Genomic DNA, 21800 nt, shown 5'->3' with positions numbered 1-21800 from the left:
CAAAACGGGACTTGTGCACCATTTATCGTCCACCATAGACTGAATGCTTGCTCACCGCATGTAAATATACGAGAGTCATTCGAACAGAAACTTACACATTTACCATTTGACTCGCGTATTGTCGAGTGGAATGCTTTGCTCCAGGGCAGTGGTTCTCAACCTCTCTTAGAACATTACCCCTGAGTGCAATCAGACATTAGCTAGTACTCCCCTCCCCAGTCATCCGTTGCAGCCCCCCCCCCCCACACACACACACTTTAAAACCTAACTACACTGTAGAATGAAATACTTTTCTTGTAACACTTTTATTTTCAAAATGATGAAAGATGAATGATATTTAGTTTGTGTGTGTGTGTGCGTGTGTGTGTGTTTGTGTGTGGTGTGTTTTGGAATGAATGACGAAGGAATTCTGGGTGCATCGCAAGTACTACCCACAACTCCTCAGATAAGAAAGCTAACTATCCACTTACTGCAAAACGTACTTCCCCTTCATCACTGCTCTTCATTGCGGCACTTGCTTACCTGCACATTGCAACCCCATTTAAAATCAACCAATTTAAAATGTGTGCACTATACCTACTGTTTGTAAATCACTTGATTGCTGCTCTCCTTACATTTCTGAACTGGCAGAAGTTGGAAGGCTTCTGGCTGTAATGCTTCGTGTTTGACCATGCCCATTAATGGTAATAATGATAATAATAATAATAATAATAATAATAATCTGCAAGGCACTATAGTAGCCCATATATAATTACTGCTGTGTCGTTTTGTCAATTCATTTATACGTTTCGAAGTTTGTAATGAAGCCGTTTTTGGACTACTATAGGTACTACGTATAACTTGGAGAAGATATTTTCTTGAGATATTTAGCATTTGTACGTATATTTCTCACTTTTATCACCTGCAATGTACGGGACAAAGCACAACATAATGTATGTAGTTAGTGGAGTATGTGAGGAACTTGTAACCTCCACAGCATTAATGCTACTAAATGAGAAAAAGTAATTATTGATACCACTCCGTCTACAGGCCACAAGTGGCCCATCGGGACCATCTGACCGCCGTGTCATCCTCAGAGGAGGATGCGGATAGGAGCGGCGTGGGGTCAGCACACCACTCTCCTCATCGTTATGATGGTATTGTTGACCGAAGCCGCTACTATTCGCTCGAGTAGCTCCTCAATTGGCATCACGAGGCTGAGTGCACCCCGAAAAATGGCAACAGCGCATGGCGGCCTGGATGGTCACCCATCCAAGTGCCAACCACGCCCAACAGCGCTTAACTTCGGTGATCTGACGGGAACCGGTGTAGCCACTGTGGCAAGACCGTTGCCAATTATTGATAACTCATATAATTATTACTGAAGTCTTACGAAATTGTGATAATAGTAATAATCTTTTGAAAATAGTTTAGTTTCGTGACTGAAACAGAATCGAATGATTTAATTTTTATCCCTTATAACTTTTATTTTACCCCTCAGGCGGTAATTACACCCAGGCTGTGAAACACTGTGCTAGGGCATCAATTGTGGTAGGATGGAGAGGAGATGGCCGTGTACATAATTGAATATCATCCAACCTGAAGATGCCTGATACAGGCGAAACGCGTCATTGTTAAATAAATAATTATTATAACCCTGCAGTCAGGACTGTATGTTTCTTCGGCGTAAGTTACTCGCTGCTGTACCATCTCCGCTATGAACTGGAAAAAGTTTTTCATTGCACTTGTATTGGTATCTATCGATAACAAAAAGCTATGTTGCGATAGTCCGGCTTATACATGAGTGATTCTCGTAGAGCTACGATTATTTTGGCGTGATTGAGTAATGGAAATACTAAGGAAGGTAAATAACTATGTTGATAGTGGCTGCTAGCGGTGTTTCAGGTTAGAGAGGAGTCGAGGTCTGCCGCCTACCTGGGTAGTGTTTCATCATCTCGCCACGTAGAACCTCGGTGGTGAGGAGGGGGGGGGGGGGGGGCGGCGCTGGAATCGCCCCCACCCACCCACGCCAGCTGGTATCTTATCACGGTGGGCGCTGCGGCAGGTGCAGCTGCAGGTAGGTGGGTGCCACTGGGGCATTAGGCCACCAGGGACTGCCTTATCGCCCGCACGGAGCTGCTGGCTCGCTGAGTGCTACGACCGGTGCGGCCACTGCCTGCAGAGCAACACGGACAGGCGTCGGTCACGCACTCCACTGCCCTCATTACATATCCCACGTGCAAGGCTTTACTCTACTTCAAAAGCCGTCTCGTACTACTCGGCTACCGGTATAACTGCTTTCCTGCGTTCCGAGATATCGGCAAGGACTGCTATAATTCATTATCACAATGCGCTGGTTTCCACTTCTTCTTCTTGCAGTTTATCTACGGTTGGCGTGGTTTCTCCACCCCCATTCACCATATTATTCTGTCTTGACTTTCTCAACGTTCATTTTCTTTGCTCCCATTGCTGCCTCCGCATCACCTTGCGGGCGAACCATTTTCTTCCGGTGCGAAGGTATACAACTCAGTACCCTATCTGGTATTCTGACTTCTTTCGCGCTATTCACATGGCCAACCAACATCAGCTGTTTTTATTGGATGTCATGATCGATATCCCTGTTCATTTTCACGCTTTGTCTATGTTATATTTTTCCCGTCCATCCTAATACATCTTGAGCTTCTTCTAAAGAAACCCAGAAATTTATTATTATTATTATTATCGTCTTTTTGCTAACTTCTCAGGCTTCTGCTCCGTGCAAAACTACTCTCTGGTCGTCAAACTTCTTTGCCCAACAGCCAATATTTACATTGTGGAGCGTATCTCCAACCGCTCATCGTTCAAATGGTTCAAATGGCTCTGAGCACTATGGGACTTAACATCTATGGTCATCAGTCCCCTAGAACTTAGAACTACTTAAACCTAACTAACCTAAGGACAGCACACAACACCCAGTCATCACGAGGCAGAGAAAATCCCTGACAGCCCCCCCCCCCCCCCCCTGGGAACCCGGGCGCTGGAAGCGAGAACGCTACCGCACGACCACGAGCTGCGGACGAACCGCTCATGTATTGATCTTATTATTACTTGACAACCTACATAAATTAGTTCCCCCAATGGATATTACAATGTATTAATGCCAAACCGATTTAAGTTGGAAAAAATTGGTTTCAATTTTTTCCTCCAGGTGCAAATATGGCGTTTAAATCATCTCGTCGACGTCTCTGGTGCTGACAAGGGACGAACTGTGTAAGCGGTGATTCATAATGTCATCAACATTGTGCTTTTCTCGCTTGTTTGACCTTTTCTGTCCACTTCCCGTTCCTAATCTATTCCATAAGGAAACATTTCTATATGTCTTTCTTGCATGCACAGCACCAGATTTTCACCTGGTGGCCAAAACTGGAACTAATTTCCGTGTTAACACATCAGAATATCTGTCACCTTTCGCTGCTATACGATAATTACAGGCCATACTGGTCCTCTCTGAATAACTGTACTTTATTTATAACCACCCTTACTTCCATTTAACTGCATTTTGCAATATAAGACACGGTCATAAATTTTAGAGAATGTTTTCAGTGTCATTGTACATATTCTGCTGTATTAGAAGAGACGTATTTAAGTTTTATTGTTCCTTGGTACGGATATTGTCGAAACCAAGAGCAAGTCTACATCCGAAGGCAGGGCCAAATGTGAACTGTACGACACTTAGGGCTGTTTCAGAAAATATCGTTCTCAAACTAACTCTTTGTTCTGGCGAAATAATGAGTACTACAGACAGGAGATCTCAGATTGACTCCATATTTCTATATTAGCAAATCGCTTTTGATGGCGCTCCTCACAAGTGACTAGTAACCAAATTCCGTGCCTATGAATTATCATCTGAATTGTGCAACTGGGTTCGTGATTTTCTGTCGGAAAGATCACTGTTCGTAGTAACTGACGGAAGGTCACCGACTAAAACAGAAATGATATCTGGCGTTCCTGAAGGATGTATTATAGGCCCTCTCCTGTTCCTATCTGTATAAATTATTTACGATACAATGTGAGAAATCGTTTAGACTGTTTGCAGATGATGCTGTGATTTAATATCTAATAAAGTCCTCAGAAGATCAAAAACAATTGCAAATGATTTAGGCAGGATACCTATATGGTGTGAAAAGTGGCAAATGACTATAAATTGCAAGTGAGGTCACCCACATGAGTACTAAAAGGCATCTGTTATATTTCGGTTGCACAGTGAATCACACAAACGTAAAGTTGTCAATGCAACTACATACCTATCAATTACAATTACAAACAAATTAAATTGGAACGATAACATAATGCTGAGGGAGGGGGGAACAAAGACTGCGTTTTATTGACAGAACACTTAAGAGACTGTCTACATTGCGCTTGTCCGTCCTTTGTTAGGGTATTGCTTCCAATATGGGATTTCTGTCATATGGATGGCGTCTGTTCTTTCGAATGTGCACGTCCAAAAGAACGGGTACCATCCATATTATATGACCTACTGCGTTACTATATTTCAGTGCAGATGCACAACATTATCTGAGCCCTTGCGGGAATACATTTACGGTGCGAGCAAATGAATTAATGGATAGGGGGACGCGATTCTGCAGCGTGACGCATGTGGAGATTTGGTTCAGCGCAGGGACACGGTTGGATAACCGAGGCGGTTAAGGTGACCGCTCGCGTAAAGCAGGAAATCCAGGTTCGACTCATAGTGGGGCACAAATTTTCGTCTGTCACCGTTGGGTTCAGTCAGTGCTCCACTGCAGCGAAATGTCAGACACTTCTTTCACCATATATGGAATTCTTTTCAGACCGGTTTGGCGGAGAACATCGAAAATGTTCAAAGATGGGCAGCCTGTTTTGCATTATCGCGAAATAGAGGAGAGAGTATCACGTACGTGATACACGAGGTAGGGTGTCAGTCATTAAAACAAAAGCGTTTGTAGATTGATAGTTTCACGAAATTTCAGTCTCCAACGTTCCACTCCGAATGCGAAAATATGTTGTTGATACTGCCTACTCAGGGAGAAATGATCATTGAAATAAAGTAAGAGCAGTCAGAGTTCACATAGAAAGATTTAAGTGCTCGTTTCTCCTGCGCTCTGTTAGAGAGTGGAACGGTAGAGAAATAGTGTGAAAGTGGTTCGACGACCATTTTGCCAGGCACCTAAGTGTGAATTGCAAAGTAGTGATGTAGATGTAGTTGAAAGCACTTTTATTACTAACACCAGTGTGAATACAAACAGAACTGACTTCCTGGATAGACTTTTGACAGAAATATCGATTATTCCCAATATACTTCAGAATCATGCTGGAAATAATAAACACTGAATAACAAATATTTGCTGGTGGTCTGATTTTAACTTTCGACTCGCGGCAGACGAGGCTCCGACACCTATAAGTGGGGCACAAGGCAAGCACCGCAGTTCGTCGCAATGTGCACCTGCCTTGAAGATGACCGTTTCTGTTATTCACGTTCCCGAATCATGTTACTTCCGATTGAAATTTTCTTAACGGTCCACGTCGTACACGCCTGCGAATTGTCAGTACTGGATGACAAACAATAAAACATTTTCCGTGACACCTCCCCCAAACCCGCAGTCGGTGTGCTAATTACCCTTCTGCTTCTGAGGTACGCCGCCAATAATTTTACTCAGTTCACGGCCGAATTCACCAACGCTAATTAAAATTAAGTGCATCTTACAATATTACTGTATTTAAGAATTTCTGTGTATTACGCAGCAGGAAAAGGCGCTCTTGACATTAGTTGAAATTTTTGCAATCGGCAGTTACTTGCTAGGTGCATATTATTATGACATCGGCTTAGAACGACTTGCCGCACGAATAGTTGATTCGGGCAGCAGTTTGACGACCGCTGCTCTGGACCTTTTGTTCTTCGTTGTCCTTACCTCCTTGTTCCATAGAACAGAATTCATCGCTTTTGTTACGGCTCGTTCATTATTAACCCTACTGATGATTTCACCGTTACTTGTGCTCTGTTTAATAAATAATACCCCCAAGAATTTTGCCTTTTCCACACGTACAATTACTGCTCCATCTACCTCCACCCAGAATTTTCATGACCAACCATTCCCAATCACTACTGTCGCTATGTTATTTTCACATAACTTGATAACAGCCTCTAGCAATTTTTGATCTAATACTGTCTCTTTCAACTTTTCATGCGCTTTGTTGTTGGGAACATTACCATACGCTTTTTCTATGTCAACAGTGCAACATGCCTCTCCAGTCCAACCTTCGTACGTGTTTCACATATCAGTTTCATTGTGAAATGTTGTATACACGTCAGTTTTCACAACGTAAATTAAAGAACGCAAAGAATTAATATTACACGTCCTATACTGAGGAAAAACTCTGTTTAGGGGAAGGAAATCGGCGGTCTCCATTCCAAAAGGACTAGCGCAATCTCTAGGATAACACATGCTTGAAAAAAATTTTGAGTTGACAGCTGATGCCATGACTAGCCACAGGTTTCGCTGATACTGACAGACGTTGTTTACAAGTTCTAAGTTTTAATTGCTAAACTTTTTAAATAAATTAGTATTTTAATTTTCACTTTTTGAAGCCTGATACTGGATAACAAACGCCTCTCGTTCAAGTGTTCATTTAATATTAATTATAGATATATGATGCGGGTAGCCGAGAGCCCACAGTCCTCTGTGGGAATAATAACTTAATCCGACTCATCTTCCGCTACGGTCGCAGGTTCGAATCCTGCCTCGAGCACGGATGTGTGTGATCTCCTTAGGTTAGTTAGGTTTAAGAAGTTCTAAGTATAGGGGACTGATGACCTCAGATGTTAAGTCCCATAGTGCTCAGAGCCATTTGAACCATTTTGAACCATCCAGCCGTTGGAGAAATGGAACGCCCTACCTCAAGAGCTCTTCACCAACCTTTTGGCCAGCATGGGAACACGTAGCAGAGCAGGCACTGGCTCTGTGATGATCACACATCCTATTAAGAACCATTTCCCGGCTTTTTTCATGTCAAAGGGACCATCATGAATTTCTGTGACTTCAGTGTAAGTATTTTATGTGCTATATACAGAAGCTGCGAGTGAAAATTTGTACCACGACCGGGAATGTAACCCTCGTACCCTGTTCACTAGGAAGGTGCGTTAGCCACTGAGCTATCTTGGCACAGCAGTCCGCACAACTGTACGAATTACCCTCCTTGACCTAAATTCTCACTGGCGCCCCACTCTACTTTAATTTGATTCGAGGAGGGAGGCTTTGTGTTAACCGCTGTGCCCAGGTGGCTTAGTGGTTAACGCACATCCCTAGTAAGCAGGAGAGCTGGGTTCGATTCCCGGCCTTGGCACAAATTTTCACTCGCAGCTTCAGTCTATAGACATATCTGTCTGAGACCAGTAAAGTCTCTGAAATTGTGTTATTTCACTGTACGTATTGTCTTCGGATAAAAGTGTTCGTCTCACAGCGTGTTTCTTTCACTTATCTCTGATCCAAGTTTCGATGTATGTTTCTTGGCAGTAACACACCATTCGAGTGTCTACCGTTTACAAAAGGTAACCTTCTTGGTTCACTAACTACAGCAATTACTCCCTAATGACGCATCATAAAAGGGCAGTGTGTTAATACGGCTGAAACAGTAGACGCAAGCACATTCAGAAAGCACTGGTCATAGTGAACTTATCTAGCAAAATTGATCACTAAATTCAGAAATGCAAGTTAAAAATTTTGCCTATGAAAGGTGCATGTTTCCATTTTACAGTTCAGTTATTAACAAATTATGTCACGTAAATAAAATCATTTTACACAGTTCAGTTACAGTTGCCAATACCTTATCCTTCAACGCCATGCAATGAATATTTTAGAACTACCTGGATGCGTAATTTGCAGAATAGGAAAACAAAGAATGATTCTACACAGTTGTTCCGCCGCATACTTCCGCTCTGATTTGTGCACAGCAACACTACGGTACCATACCACGTACATGATTTCTCATATATTGTGTTATTCATTACATTTACACTAAGTAAACAAGCTGTAAATGCTTTATAAGAAACAATTTCCTATTAGTCTTTTAATTGAGGATGATAGTTAGATACTGAACTCACTCACCACTGTGTCACTGTTAAACAGCTGTTTGAATATAACAGAAATGCTATCATGAGACATACATGTAACTACGTACTTCTATTTCACTAGCGTGTTAAACGCAAAATTAAGACACAAAGCAGAAGTGACCTTCGAAGACGAATAGATAACAGGAAAAGGTCTATTAATGACAGTAAGCCGGCCTCTGGTGGCCGAGCGGTTCCGGCGCTACAGTCTGGAACCGCGCGACCGCAACGGTCGCAGGTTCGAATCCTGCCTTGGGCATGGATGTGTGTGTTGTCCTTAGGTTCGTTAGGTTTAAGTAGTTCTAAGTTCTAGGGGACTTATGACCTCAGCAGTTGAGTCCCATAGTGCTCAGAGCCATTTGAACCATTTTTGCCAATGACAGTAAACATTATGATATTATTGGCTGTTATGTTCCCGGGCGGCAGGTTTTCTTCATTGTAGATGAAACTTTCTGATGGTACAAGATTAAGTGGAGTACACTGTTTATTACAGCTAAGATGGAGAATATAGCTAACATCACTCAATGCACGCATGGGGCACGGCTGTCGCAAATACAGAGAACTAACAGTGCTGGAACTCGATTACAGAATATGTGAGGTTAATGTAACACTAGCCCTATAACGGACTAGATATGCATGTATATAAAAACCCAAAGGCTGACTGTGACGGGGATCTACGCACATGATCTACAAACTCCATTTACGAAGGCTATTATTCAAAAAAATAAATGAAACAACAATACCAATTAATCAGTATATTTTGCTTTTTCTATAAAGCAAATGTCTTAATTTACTAACTAAATTTCTTCTTTCGGGACTGGTCATGAAAGACTGAGTGGAGTCGGTCTTTAGATCCACCGTAAGCCTTTATTGTTTTGTTGGAGTGCAATAGTCTTTACACTGATGTGACAAAAGCCATGGGATGCCTCCTACTATCGTGTCGGACTTCCTTTTGTCCGGAGTACTGCAGCAACTCGACGTGGCATGGACTCAACAAGTCGATGGAAGTACCCTGCAGAAACATTGAGCCCTGCTGCCTCTATAGCTGTCCATAATTGCGAAAGGATTACCGGTGCAGGATACTGTGCACGAACTGAACCCTCGATTACGTCCATAAATCATGTGATTCATGTCGGGAAATCTGGGTGGCCAAATAATTCGCTCGAATTGTCCAGAATGTTCTCTAAACCAATCGCGAACAACTGTAGTCCGGTGTCATGACATCATTCATTGGGAACATGAAGTCCGTGAATGGTTGCAAATCGTCTGCAAGCAGCCGAACATAAGCATTTATAGACATTGATCGGTTCAGTTGGATCAGAGGACCCAGCGCATTGTACGTAAACACAGCCCACACCATTAGGGAGCCACCACCAGTTTACACAGTGCCTTCTGGACAACCTGAGTCCATGGCTTCGTAGGGTCTGCACCACACTTGAATCCTACCATCAGCTTTACCAACTGAAAACGGGAATCATCTGACCAGGCCACGGTTTTTTAGTCGTCTAGTGTCCAACTGATAGGGTCAGGAGCACAGAAAAGGCGCTGCACGCGATGTCGTGCAGATAGCAAACGCATTCATGTTGTTCATCTGCTGCCATAGTTATTAACGGCATATTTCGCCGAAGTGTCCTAACTGATACGTTTGTGTACGTCGCGCATTGATTTCTGCAGTTATTTCACGCACTGACAACTCTACACAAACGCTGCTACTCTCGGTCTTTAAGTGAAGGCTGCCAGGCACTGCGTTGTCCATGGTGAAGAGGTAATGCGTGAAATCTCGACACTTTCTTGACACAGTGGATCTCGGAATATCCCTTGCCTTTAGCTCCAAGTACCATTTCGCCTTCGAAGTCTTTTAAGTCCCGTCGTGCGGCCATAACCACGTCGGAAATCTTTTCACACAAATCATCTGAGTACAAGTGACAACTCAGCCAATGCACTGCCCTTTTATATCCCGTGTACTGGACATGTGTACATCGCTATGCCATGATTTTTGTCACCTCAGGGTAATACGCTCTCTGGTGATTTCCATGAATGTCGCCCATCATTGTCCATGACGTCAGCATAAATCTTTTAGCCAGTTTCATGTAGAAATGAATGATCTAACTTATACATCTGTGCGGAGAGAAACTAACAATTATTTGGAATAGCAATTATATGACATGTTACAGAAAAGCACGAAACTACATGGACACGTAGTAAGAGTGCCTTAACCTTTAACACACAGAAGGTAGGCTACATGACACTACCTTTTTTTAAATGAAGGGGCAGCTACTGCGTTCGTTTACAGTTTGAGATTGGTCCCGGAACGACCAGCACGAACAAGTTGTGTTTCATCTACTTGCCGCTTCGTGGGCCAACGCTTCCGTTTACAGTGACAGTGATCTTTAGTAGCTGATGTGGATTTGAGTCCACTCACTGCAAACTTCCTACAACATAATTAGGTTAAAAGCTAAGTGACAATTTCAGTCAGCCAAATTGCAGTGATATATGTTATTTTGATAATAAACACAACAGAGGATACCATACGAAATAGGCATTTTTAACCATTGGAATAATGGCCTCCTAAACCAGTGATGATTCCATTTACTACAGATAGTTGAGATATAAACCAGCCCGCAATACAACTTGAGATGCCAGAAGAGAAATGGAATGGAAAACTTACAACATTTCTGAAGCTTCAAGAGGATGATAGTGGAAGTGCGATATCATGACAGAATTATAATATAAAGAGAATCATTTTAAGTCCGATAAGAAACCAATTATGATGCGTTAGGAAAGTTCCAAGGAGATACCTTAATTTTCAGGTACCGAATAAGAATAAATGGATAATTATGACAGAAAGAAGAGATTAAAAATCATACCCGTACCACAGAGATACAACACATTCTTCCCAAAATCAGATAACGACAAGACAGGAAACGTTCAACAAAGCGCAGAAATATTACATTAAAGAAGAAGAACGAGTAAGACAAAAGCAAAAAGAGAAAATATTTGACAAATTGCAAAATATTTAAACTACTAAGAGAAGGAAAAGTGTTATATTTCGGGGGAGATTCTAGCTACGCTAGTTGCTCCTTGGGTAAAGTCATCAAGATAATTTTTATGAGCATATGTAGTACGGAAGGGGTTGACTAGTTTGCTGTACATATTCTCCACATCGACTCATGGAATCACTCTTTTAAATCTAGCTACATAATTTTGACAAAAAATATTTAAGCTTCCACTTAATCTGGCGTTAAAAGATCCTTCGATATGCGATTCTGTCGAAACGCTGTTGAAGAACAGTGAGTCCTCATTGAATGAGTGAAAAGCGTGCTATGAGTTCAAAAACTGTCAAAGAAGCTGCAGCACGGCTCCTGGTAGCATTTGAACTCGTATCGCAATAGGGAACGATGTAAGAGGAGGCTCGACGAAATTATGTATTTCCATTTGCCGACTGTAATTTGTTTTTGTTACCACTGCAGTTATGTAACTCCATGTATACGTTGACCTCGTTTGCAAGAGATATTCTAATAACCTCTCAACCATGAATGTTTCACTGAGGTCTCGTTATACTTACTTCGCTTTAGTTTTTATTGTTAGACTGTCAACGATTTTCAGCGCAAACTTGGCCTGCGTCCAGTGCTTCCTTGAATACCTGCCAAGATTCACTGAAGGCCACATTTACTGAGACAGTGAGGTCAGGTCAGGAGGTGTTCCATATCAGCTATTCGCGAGAATTTTATCTATCGTCATATTCGACTATAAAGCCCCACTCGATCAGGTTTGCTTTCACTGGTGCTATGCCCTTTCTGTTGCGATTCAGATTCCTGCAGATAATCCATCTCAAGTTCTCGGCACTGGCTTCTCCTGTAGCGGAGGTTCGTCATTTGGAGACTGTGTATGTTCTCTGTTCAAGAATTTCTTTGTCTGTTTATCTGTGCGCATCAGGTTGATAGCATTCAGTATTACATTCAGCTTTCGGTCTGTTTGTCTTGGTCGAAGCTGGGAGGTACTTATCTGCGTTTTTGAGGGATTTTCTTGTGGTATTCTGGCATGGCTCGCTATACTATTTTCTCTTTAAATATATTAAATTCAACATCGGTTTTCACTACAGTGGTTGCCTTGTTAGAAGTGTAAAGAGCTAACGGTATACAAAATGTTTACCACTGTGTACCAGCCGACTATTTAGGCATTTCTTCAACCATTAGACAACTTTAGTTACAAGAGAATCCTCACAAACAGCATTTTAACAATTTAGAAATAGAAAAAATTCAAAATTGACTTCATAAAAATAATAAATCAAACTTGAACGATCTTGGAATAGATGGGCTTCAATAACATCTGCCGCACTTAGGGTGGCGATAAAATCAGTTGACGCCAGAAAGGATCTTGACAAACACCACAAACCAAGATATAAGAAAACGTCAAAATCATCATTTATGGTTACAATGTCTGTTTTTATACAGTGCCTGTAGATCCACATTCTGCGACTATGCACTTACGTCAACTGTTTGCGATACATGAGAATTGGTGCAGGGCCGGGACTCGAACTCGAACTTCCTGCTTATCGGGAGCGGCCACCGTAATCACTTTGGCTATCCCAGCACGCCACCAGAACTGATCCAAATTTCCATGCATCACACAGTCACAACCCTTATGCTCGCACAATTCCTGATTCCCGCACAGGAAGACAAATATTATATCGTCGTTTTAGTTCGTTGAGGCATGGATACTTCATACATCATTTTGTATACCGTTAGCTCTTTACCCTTCTAACAAGGCAACCACTGTAGTGAAAACCGATGTTGAATTTAATATATGTAAAGAGAAAATAGTATAGCGAGCCATGCCAGAATACCACAAGAAACAGATAGTGACAATGACGATTACAGCTGTTCTGAACACTGCGAAACAGATTCGAATTTTGCGACCATGCATTAACGTCAGCTGTTTGCTTCAAATGGCTCCAAGCACCATGGGACTTGGCATCTGAGGTCATCAGTCCCCTAGACTTAGAACTACTTAAAGCTAACTAACATAAGGACATCACACACTATCATGCCCGAGGCAGGATTCGAAACTGCAACCGTAGCAGCAGTGCGGTTCCGGAACGAAGCGCCTAGAACCGCTCGGTCACAGCGGGCGGCCAGCTGTTTGCAACACATGAAAATTTGTGCGAGCGTAAGTTTTGTGAATACGTGGCGTACAGAAGTTTGTATCAGTTCCAGAAGCGTACTCGGATAGGCGAAATGATTAAGGCGGTCGCTCGCGACAAACGGGAAATCTGTGTTCGAGCCCCGTTTCGGCACATATTTTCGTGTGTCGCATACAGTTGACGTCAGTCCAAGGTCGCAGATGTGCGGATCTGTTTCATAAGGCCAAAATCAATTATAGCAGCGCTGAGCGAATGACCGCTAGTTTCAAGCACCCTACACTACCACCGTAGCAGTCCTGAAGCGACGAGCCGAATACACTATCCGTGCCAGGAACCACTCGCATGCACTCTGCACCCCTGTCCAAGTGCAGACCCACTGCTCGCCCGCCCCCAGTCGTCCATTCCGATGTTGCTGCTTCATCTGCGCAGCCCGAAAGAGCTGTCCACGGTTAAGTTCTTGCTGCCCAGACCAGAAACACATTCAATCTCTCTCTCTAGAGTACCACCGTTTCCTTCTCAAGGAACAGGCCGCGTTCTCATCCCATCTCGCCTAACTGCAGGAGCAGCGCAGTAGGCGTTTTGAGACGGCCTTTGTGGCCGAGCGGTTCTAGGTGCTACAGTCTGGAAACGCCCGACCGCTACGGTCACAGGTTCGAATCCTGCCTCGGGCATGGATGTGTGTGATGTCATTAGGTTAGTTAGGTTTAAGTAGTTCTAAGTTCTATGGGACCGATGAGCTCAGAAGTTAAATATCATAGTGCTCAGAGCCATTTGAACCATTTTTGGTCGTTTTGAAGCCGACGGGCCGTGACTGACAATGAGCGTGCGGAATAACGGCACAAGAAGTACGAGGAGCGCTGAATAAGTAAAGGAAGTCACATTTTTTTCTTTGCCAATTCCCGCTACAGCCCCTTTAGTTTCATAAACTTGCAGTGTGTGGCTGCACTATATGTAGCCTTCAAACTGGCATCTGTAACGGAGGTGGCTTCCAACTAGGAAACTGTCATTGAACTTCTTTTGGTGGAAAACGGGAGCATCTCAGATATTCATACGCGCTTGCAGGATGTCTATGCAGACCTGTCACAGAACAAAATCAGTCGTCATCGCAACAAGGTCGCACAAACCCGCTCGTTCTCCCGGGTGCCGGTCGGCCGCACACAGCTATGACTTCTGCAATGTTGGAACGTGCGGACACTCTCATTCGAGGTGATCGACGAATTGCAGTCAAGAAACTCGATGCTCAGCTTGACATCTCTGTTGGTAGAGCTGACACACTTGGGCAGTTGGGGTACTCAAGGTTTGTGCCCTCTGGGTTCCTGCCGCCTAAAAGAAAACCATCAAGAGATAAAACTGGGCAGTATTCTATAAACATATATCCCAGAACCTTCCACAAGTCACAAATAGCAAACTGTAAATAGTTTCGTGAGACGGGAACCAAAGCCTCCCTTCCCCTCCAAAGTCGCCAGCTGGAGCTTCTACACTGCAGCGCACGAGGAACATCACATAGCAACATCATGTTTGCTGATATTATGTTGTAAAATAGCCGCCAGTACTTTTCAATATCGCTCGAGCGCCGTCAAAAATGATACTACATGTGTGTTTTGCAGCGTCGGTTACTCCCATCATTGTTGTTAGCATTACATATTCCTCAGAGTCGGCGTTTTGATTCCATTAATATTGAGGTAGTTTCTGAAGAAGCATTTAACGGTCTCGTTGCCTCTCGCTAGCAGTGGGAGAAGCCTACCTCCTTCAAGACACATAAAATGGTATAATAAAAGCCAAACACCACGCAGGATGCTTTGTAAATGAAAGGGAAACGCACAAACTGCAGTACGTTTAAGACCGAAAACAAACAATTAACATCTAATTCGCAGAGCACTTCAAAAGGATTACTTCAGGCGGTGTTAGTTTAGACTAACAACATTCCAATTTTCCACTTTTTAGACGCAGATTCCCCTTCCCTTCCCTAGGGCGAGAGGTTGCCCCGAGATTCTGTCCACGTCTCCTCCCTCTTTGACAAGGCCGTCGGCAGGACGAGGGCGTATCGTTGCACTGAGCGCCATTTCCGATGCTTTTATTCAGAATTATGCAGTAGCTGGGTTGGAACCTGCGACCCAGAACTTTTTGATTACTAATACGAGATGCTACCCTGCTTGATTTTTCTCCTTCTTTTCTTTCGATCTCATCCTTAAAAAAAAAAAAAATAAATAAATAAATAAAGTAAAAAAAGTGACATGCCTGTCCCCTGACTACACATACTGAGCTTCCATAGCTTCACCCCTACACCACGGTTTTGTTTAGCAAGCAGAAGATTTCTGTCATCCATCTTCTTCTCTAACGTCGTGTAATCTCCCTACGGAAAATTACCCTCTACCACGCAATAATTAATAATGGTCAATCAAATCATCCACATTTATTTACGTTTGAAAAGTATCTGATCGGATTTTCTAGTAATATATGCGCCGACAGCTCGTCGACGCCAAGGTATTTTTCTAGTACGTTTATTCTTTGGAACAACAGAGGTACAGATATGTATGCTCCATGGTTATTATAGAGGGAGAAGGGAACAGCTTCGGAAGTATCAGTTGGAAGATTGTCGGATTGCTAAAAGAGATATATTTACTCTTCTTCGCGTTAAAGCGAGCTAGGAACGTTTGTGCCGCTAGCGTGATAGATAAAGAGAAAGAAAAACCTGTAAAAGCAAATTATATGAGACTTGAAATCCACAGAAAACGGAACATGTACGGAGATGGATTCAATATACAATTTTCCTCAGAAATAAGGTTTGTGACCATTTTATTCTAGAGTGAATGACGAATGAGTTCTCTGTCTGAATCATTGATGATTGTCTGGGCCCTGTAATTAATTGGGAAGTTTCGGCTGTGACGAAGAGAGCCTGCAATCTCTGAGTTTTTTTAAATCGTCCAAAAAGGCTACGTCCACATCTGAAATTTTAGATCTGTCGTAAACTGAACCAATTGTTCAAACGATCGATTTTCCCAACTGAATGCAGCGCTTAATAATAATAACAAATGTAAAGATCTTTTCCAGCAAGCCAGCCGCTGAATATTAAGACGAAGGGCTCCACCAGAGATTCTACTAGGCTGATTTCACGTAAATAATATATTTAAACTGTACACAGATAAAGGACAGAGAGAGAGAGCGAATGAAATTCTAGAAAATACTCAGAATCCTCCATTAGCATAATTGTTTGTCTGTCTTTTCACGGATCAGCCTACATATAAACCACGAAGCCCTGACTTTATTGTACCGATTTATGTGTGACAGTGAAGGAGTAATAAAGGCGACAGATACACCTCTGTACAGACAAAACATTACACCAAGTTAGCGGCAAGCTGCATTCACATACTTACATCATTTAAAGTAGAGAGAATTCATTATAATGGCCAATCCGTGACAGGACACGATTTTGGACGTTGTTAAAATAATTTTGTTCTCTGTTTCATGTGAACTACGACGAGACAACTTAACTTGGAAAAGAGAAGAAATACTCGCAGTCGAATTAAGTGGATCTACAAATTAAAGCAGCACGCTGGGCGCAGAAAAACGGCCAGTTCTATAATTTTTTATTAAAGCTCGTTAGTATTGAGGAAGTAGACGTAAATTTGAACATTTACTAATTGGGTTCATGCCAGATGTAGTTTGATTGAACTGCCCTAGTTGCATTTACCTGTATAAGTACTATAAGAAAGTAGCCACAGAAGTATTCTTGTGTGAAGGGAGATATATACATATTGACGGTAGAACATTTATATGGATTTAACTAGGGCAATGTTTAAGATGAGTCAAGCAGAGCAGAGCAATACGCAACAGCCTTCAGCTGTGAGCACTGATAATAATGATGTAGTAAGAATTGCTGTAGAACCGATCGCTACAGATAGCGCAATAGAACGCCCGGTAGACACAGCTGGAGATGTAACAGCAAGTACGCAACATGGATTAGATCCATTGGTCATTATCATGAGGCAGATGCAGATGATAACTGAGACCATAAATAATATGAATACGAAATTAGCCTCAGTTACTGAGGGGCAGGAAAATTTGAAAACCGACATCAACGCGAAATTAGCCTCAGTTACTGAGGGGCAGGAAAATTTGAAAACCGACATTAACGCGAAGTTCGCCTCAGTTAATGAAGGGCAAAATGATTTGAACGCGAAATTAGCCTCAGTTACTGAGGGGCAGGAAAATCTGAAAGCTGAGATTAAGCAGCAGTTACACGACAGTTTTTCCGAATTAGAGCAGCGGATAGAGGCAAAGACAAAGGAACTTAAAGATCAGGCCGAAGAGACGGAACGAAAATTAACTGCACAAATAGAATTGGTGAAAGCTCAATGTGAGGAATCTACTCACCGCGTACGTGTAGAAATGAAGGAGTATGTGGCTATTAAGATAGATACCGTACGCGAACAGATGGAAATGGTTCCGCAATTAGTACAAAAGCAAGATGCCATGTCATGTGCAATTGCGCAACTTCCTGAATTGGCACGTACGCAGACGAACCTAAAAGAAAGTGTTAAACATCTGACAGAACGTCAAGACGTTATAGACCATCAAATTAATGTATTAACGGGTAAATTATCCGAAATCACATTAGAAAACAAAAGGCTAATGTGTGAAAACGTTGAGCAAAATGTTAAAGCAGCATTCCAGAGTCTATGTGGCAAACAGGAAGAGAATTTGTTTGCGAAAGGACTTGAGGAAGTGCGACAGCAGTTAGGTGCTGATTTCGAGCATTGGAAACAAACGATAGAAGAGTCGATACGCGTTTCACAACAAGGCTCAGAACAAATAAATACAGGCCAGCAGCAGAAGTTGGCAGCGACGATAGAGCCAGTTACTGCACATTCGCACACAATACCGACTTGTGTGAGTAACTCAAATATTAAATTGCCACGAGCTAGTTGTTCGCGTGAAGTTTTATCTGACGGAGATTACGAAAGCCTTTGCCATGCCGAAGAAAAAATGATAAAGCATCGGCAATTTCAGATTTTTAACACTGACAAAAGGGGGGTCCATCCGATTGTTTTTATCCGAAGTTTTAGAGGAGTGCTACCCAGAAATTGGTCGGAGTGGCAGAAGATCAGTTTCGTTACGGGGTATATACAAGGTTCGGGGGCGATCTGGGCCTCGGACATGACTTCTGTTTGCTCGACATATGACGATTTTGAGAAAGCGTTTTTAGCAAAATTCTGGTCAGAAGGGGTACAGGAACGCCTAAGGCAGGAGGTGCTCTACCCAGAGACTTTCTCTTTTTCAAAGGGAAGCCTTAGGAAGTATTTTGAAAAATATATAAATAAAACTAGATATTGGGACAGACCTATGCCTTTGTCAGACATAATAAACATACTTAAGGCAAGATTACCAACTAGCATCCGGAATCAATTAATTTACGGGAACGATAAAGACCTGGAGTCGTTCCTCACGACGTTAGATCATATAGACATTATAGAAGAGAACAACCAGAAAGCCCGTAACAACAGATTCCAATATAGGGAGATAGAACCTCCGCCAAATGGTAGGCAAGGGAACGCACAGAGATCGATAAATAATGGAGAAACCCCTCAAAATCTCAATAATAATACCGGCAATAGTCTTGCGAGGGGCTATCCAAGGAACAACAGGAATGGGAAAAGATACAATCCCGTATGGGGGAACGAAAGGAATTTTAGACCGCAAGCCTGGAACAATAACAGTAATAGAAAGTGGAACCAACCGGGGGGAATAAACTCAAATAACCAACATCAGTGGGGACGGACATCTGCGAATCAACCGGTAATTACCGAAGTGACGGACGATGTTAACCACCAGGCGAATCAAAATCCAACAAACTTGTAAGGACCCACTCGTGCCCCGGAGGAGCGGTCAACAATTGGTTGAGGGGCAACAGGATATGTGTACCCATGCTAACGTATAATGATGGACGATTACTGGCAGATGAATTGACCGAGGACTTAGAACCCCAAGATGAGGATAAGGAACAGGTGGCAGTAGCCGAAGTGCAAGTCATTTTGGAGACTGTACCTATAGTGGCGGTTTTAGACACAGCTGCAACCACAAATGTTATTTCGGAGGCTCTATTCAACAAGATCAGAAATATAAGACGAGTACCAATTTTTCCAGTACAAAATTGCAGAATAATAGGCGCCGTTGGGGCTAGATCGGCTAATGTAAAAGTGCAGTCACTACTTTGTGTAGAAGTAGGAAATGTAGCAATATTAAGCACATTCCTTGTTGTGAAAAATTTGGTGGTAGACTGCATTATCGGAGTCGACAGCCTACGTCAATACGGATGCAGAATAGATTTTAAAACAGGAAAAATTTGGTTAAATGTAAATAAACAAGAAATTGAGTTGGACTTGTTGAAAAAAGAAAGCCTTACCAGAAAATATAATAGTGGGATCAGTGTGCAAGTAATCAGGACTGCACAAAATTCTAAACAGCACGTAAGGAATGAGTTCCAAGTCAAAGGAGATTTCGGTCAATTAGTGTATGAGAAGTTAAATGAATCAGACTGCATTATTGAAGATCAGAAGAAGCAGCTCAAAGAATTATTATTAGTGTATGAAAACGTGTTTGATGAAAGGCCAGGAGTTATTAAGGGATACATATGCCATCTCTACGTTAAGCCGCACGAAACGTATTGTAGAACTTTCTATCCTGTTCCCTGGAGGTTAAAGGCTCAAGTTCAAAAAGAAATAGATCGCATGTTGAAATGGGGTCTGATCGAACCCTCTACAAGCCCATACTGCTCCCCATTGTTGGTCGTGCCAAAAGCAAATGGGACTGTGAAACTGGTACTCGACGCCAGAGAAATAAATAAAATCATAATCCCAGTGAGAACACATCCGGAAAACATAGACGAACTTATACAACGGTTCCAGGATGTCCAATATTTGACGAGCATTGATTTGCGGAGTTCTTATTGGCAGGTCAAGCTGGATGAGTTATCAAGGAAATATACAGCTTTCATTTATGCCGGAAGAAGTTACCAATTTACTGTAGTTCCTTTCGGACTCAACATTAGTGCTGGAATCTTTATAGCAGCTCTAGATTATGCACTAGGCCCAGAACTAAGAAGCAGGATAACAGTATTTGTTGATGATATGCTTATTGCATCGAAGACCTGGGAGGAGCATATTACCTTACTGAGTCGGGTGTTGGACGTGTTCAAAACCATGGGAATAACTGCTAACCTACAGAAATCCCATTTTGCACTAAACAGAATAAAGTTCCTGGGGCATATAATTGACGCAAAGGGAATTTTACCAACCAAGGAGAAGCTAATTGCGATTAGTAAGTTTCCAACACCAAGAAATAGGAGGCAATTAAAAGGGTTTATGGGTCTTGCCTCATTTTTTAGAAGATTTATAACGAATCAGGCCATGAATGCAGCAGCTCTAAATAGTTTGCTGAAGAAGGATGTGCCCTGGCTCTGGACATTAGAGTGTCAAGAAGCATTCGAAGAGATAAAGAAGCAACTAGTAAAGGCACCGCTTTTGTACCATCCGGACATGCAAGAGGAATTCTATTTGTCAACAGATTCGTCAAATGTGGGTCTTGGAGCGTGCCTTTTCCAAGTACGCAAGATAAACGGACAGCTTACCTTTTGTCCTATTGCGTTTGCTAGTCGTGTTTTGTCCAACTGTGAACGAACGTACACGACGACAGAATTAGAGGCTCTTGCGGTCGTCTGGGGATTTAAAAAATTTCATTATTATTTATATGGGTCGAAGACTATCGTATATTGCGATCACCAATCACTAACGTTGTTACAAACGTGTAAACTGTTACACCCCAGACTGGCTAGATGGACGCTCGCTCTGCAACAATACCAGTTTAAGATCGTACATGTCTCAGGGCAGCAAAACATTATTGCTGACGCTCTATCAAGGTCACCGCAGGGTTTAACAAAAGAGATTGATGTAAATACTACCTCAGAATTCCCTGTATTGCTGCTGCAGGAAAATCCATTTAAGACGTACTACGTCAATTTGTGTGTGCATATGGCCCAGTTACAGAAAAAAGATGCTCAATGGGGAAGTGTCATTCAAATGTTACAACAGCAACCTTCGGATCAGATGGCAAATTATTACAAGCTGGTAAATGGCGTATTATTTTTCCGCTGTGGAAGGCCAAACAAAGTCCGTTGGTGTGTCTGTATACCTGACGCGCAGAGTGCATGAGGTCTTAAAGAGATGCATAATCTGTCAAAAAACAAAGCCGGATTCAAAAGGGACTAAGCATCCATTATGCTCTATATTAGTACAAGAACCAAAAGGATTAATTTCGTGCGATCTGTGTGGACCGTTACCTACTTCAAGAGGTGGTGTTAAATATGTGTTGGCATTTCTCGATGTGTGTACGAAATACGTAAAGCTGTACCCGATAAAGGCGGCTACAGCCAAAGTAATTGTATTAAGATTGATAAGAGATTATCTTCCACATGTTGGTACACCTAAGGCAATCATAACAGACAATGCTAAAATATTCACGGGACTTCGATGGAAGCAGACTTTGTCTCAAGTCGGTGTG

The 21800-nt window shown here is 42.4% G+C and overlaps 1 pseudogene; it reads right to left on the bottom strand.

The window, feature by feature from the left end:
• Positions 1-1215: 1215 nt before the first annotated feature.
• LOC126263787 (5S ribosomal RNA) lies at positions 1216-1333 on the bottom strand (annotated as a pseudogene).
• Between the last annotated feature and the right edge of the window lie 20467 nt (positions 1334-21800).

This window comes from Schistocerca nitens, chromosome 6, assembly GCF_023898315.1.
Source record: "Schistocerca nitens isolate TAMUIC-IGC-003100 chromosome 6, iqSchNite1.1, whole genome shotgun sequence".
Taxonomy (NCBI): Eukaryota; Metazoa; Arthropoda; class Insecta; order Orthoptera; family Acrididae; genus Schistocerca; species Schistocerca nitens.
Note: the sequence above shows the minus strand (reverse complement) of the source record. Positions and strands in the feature narration are given on the sequence as shown.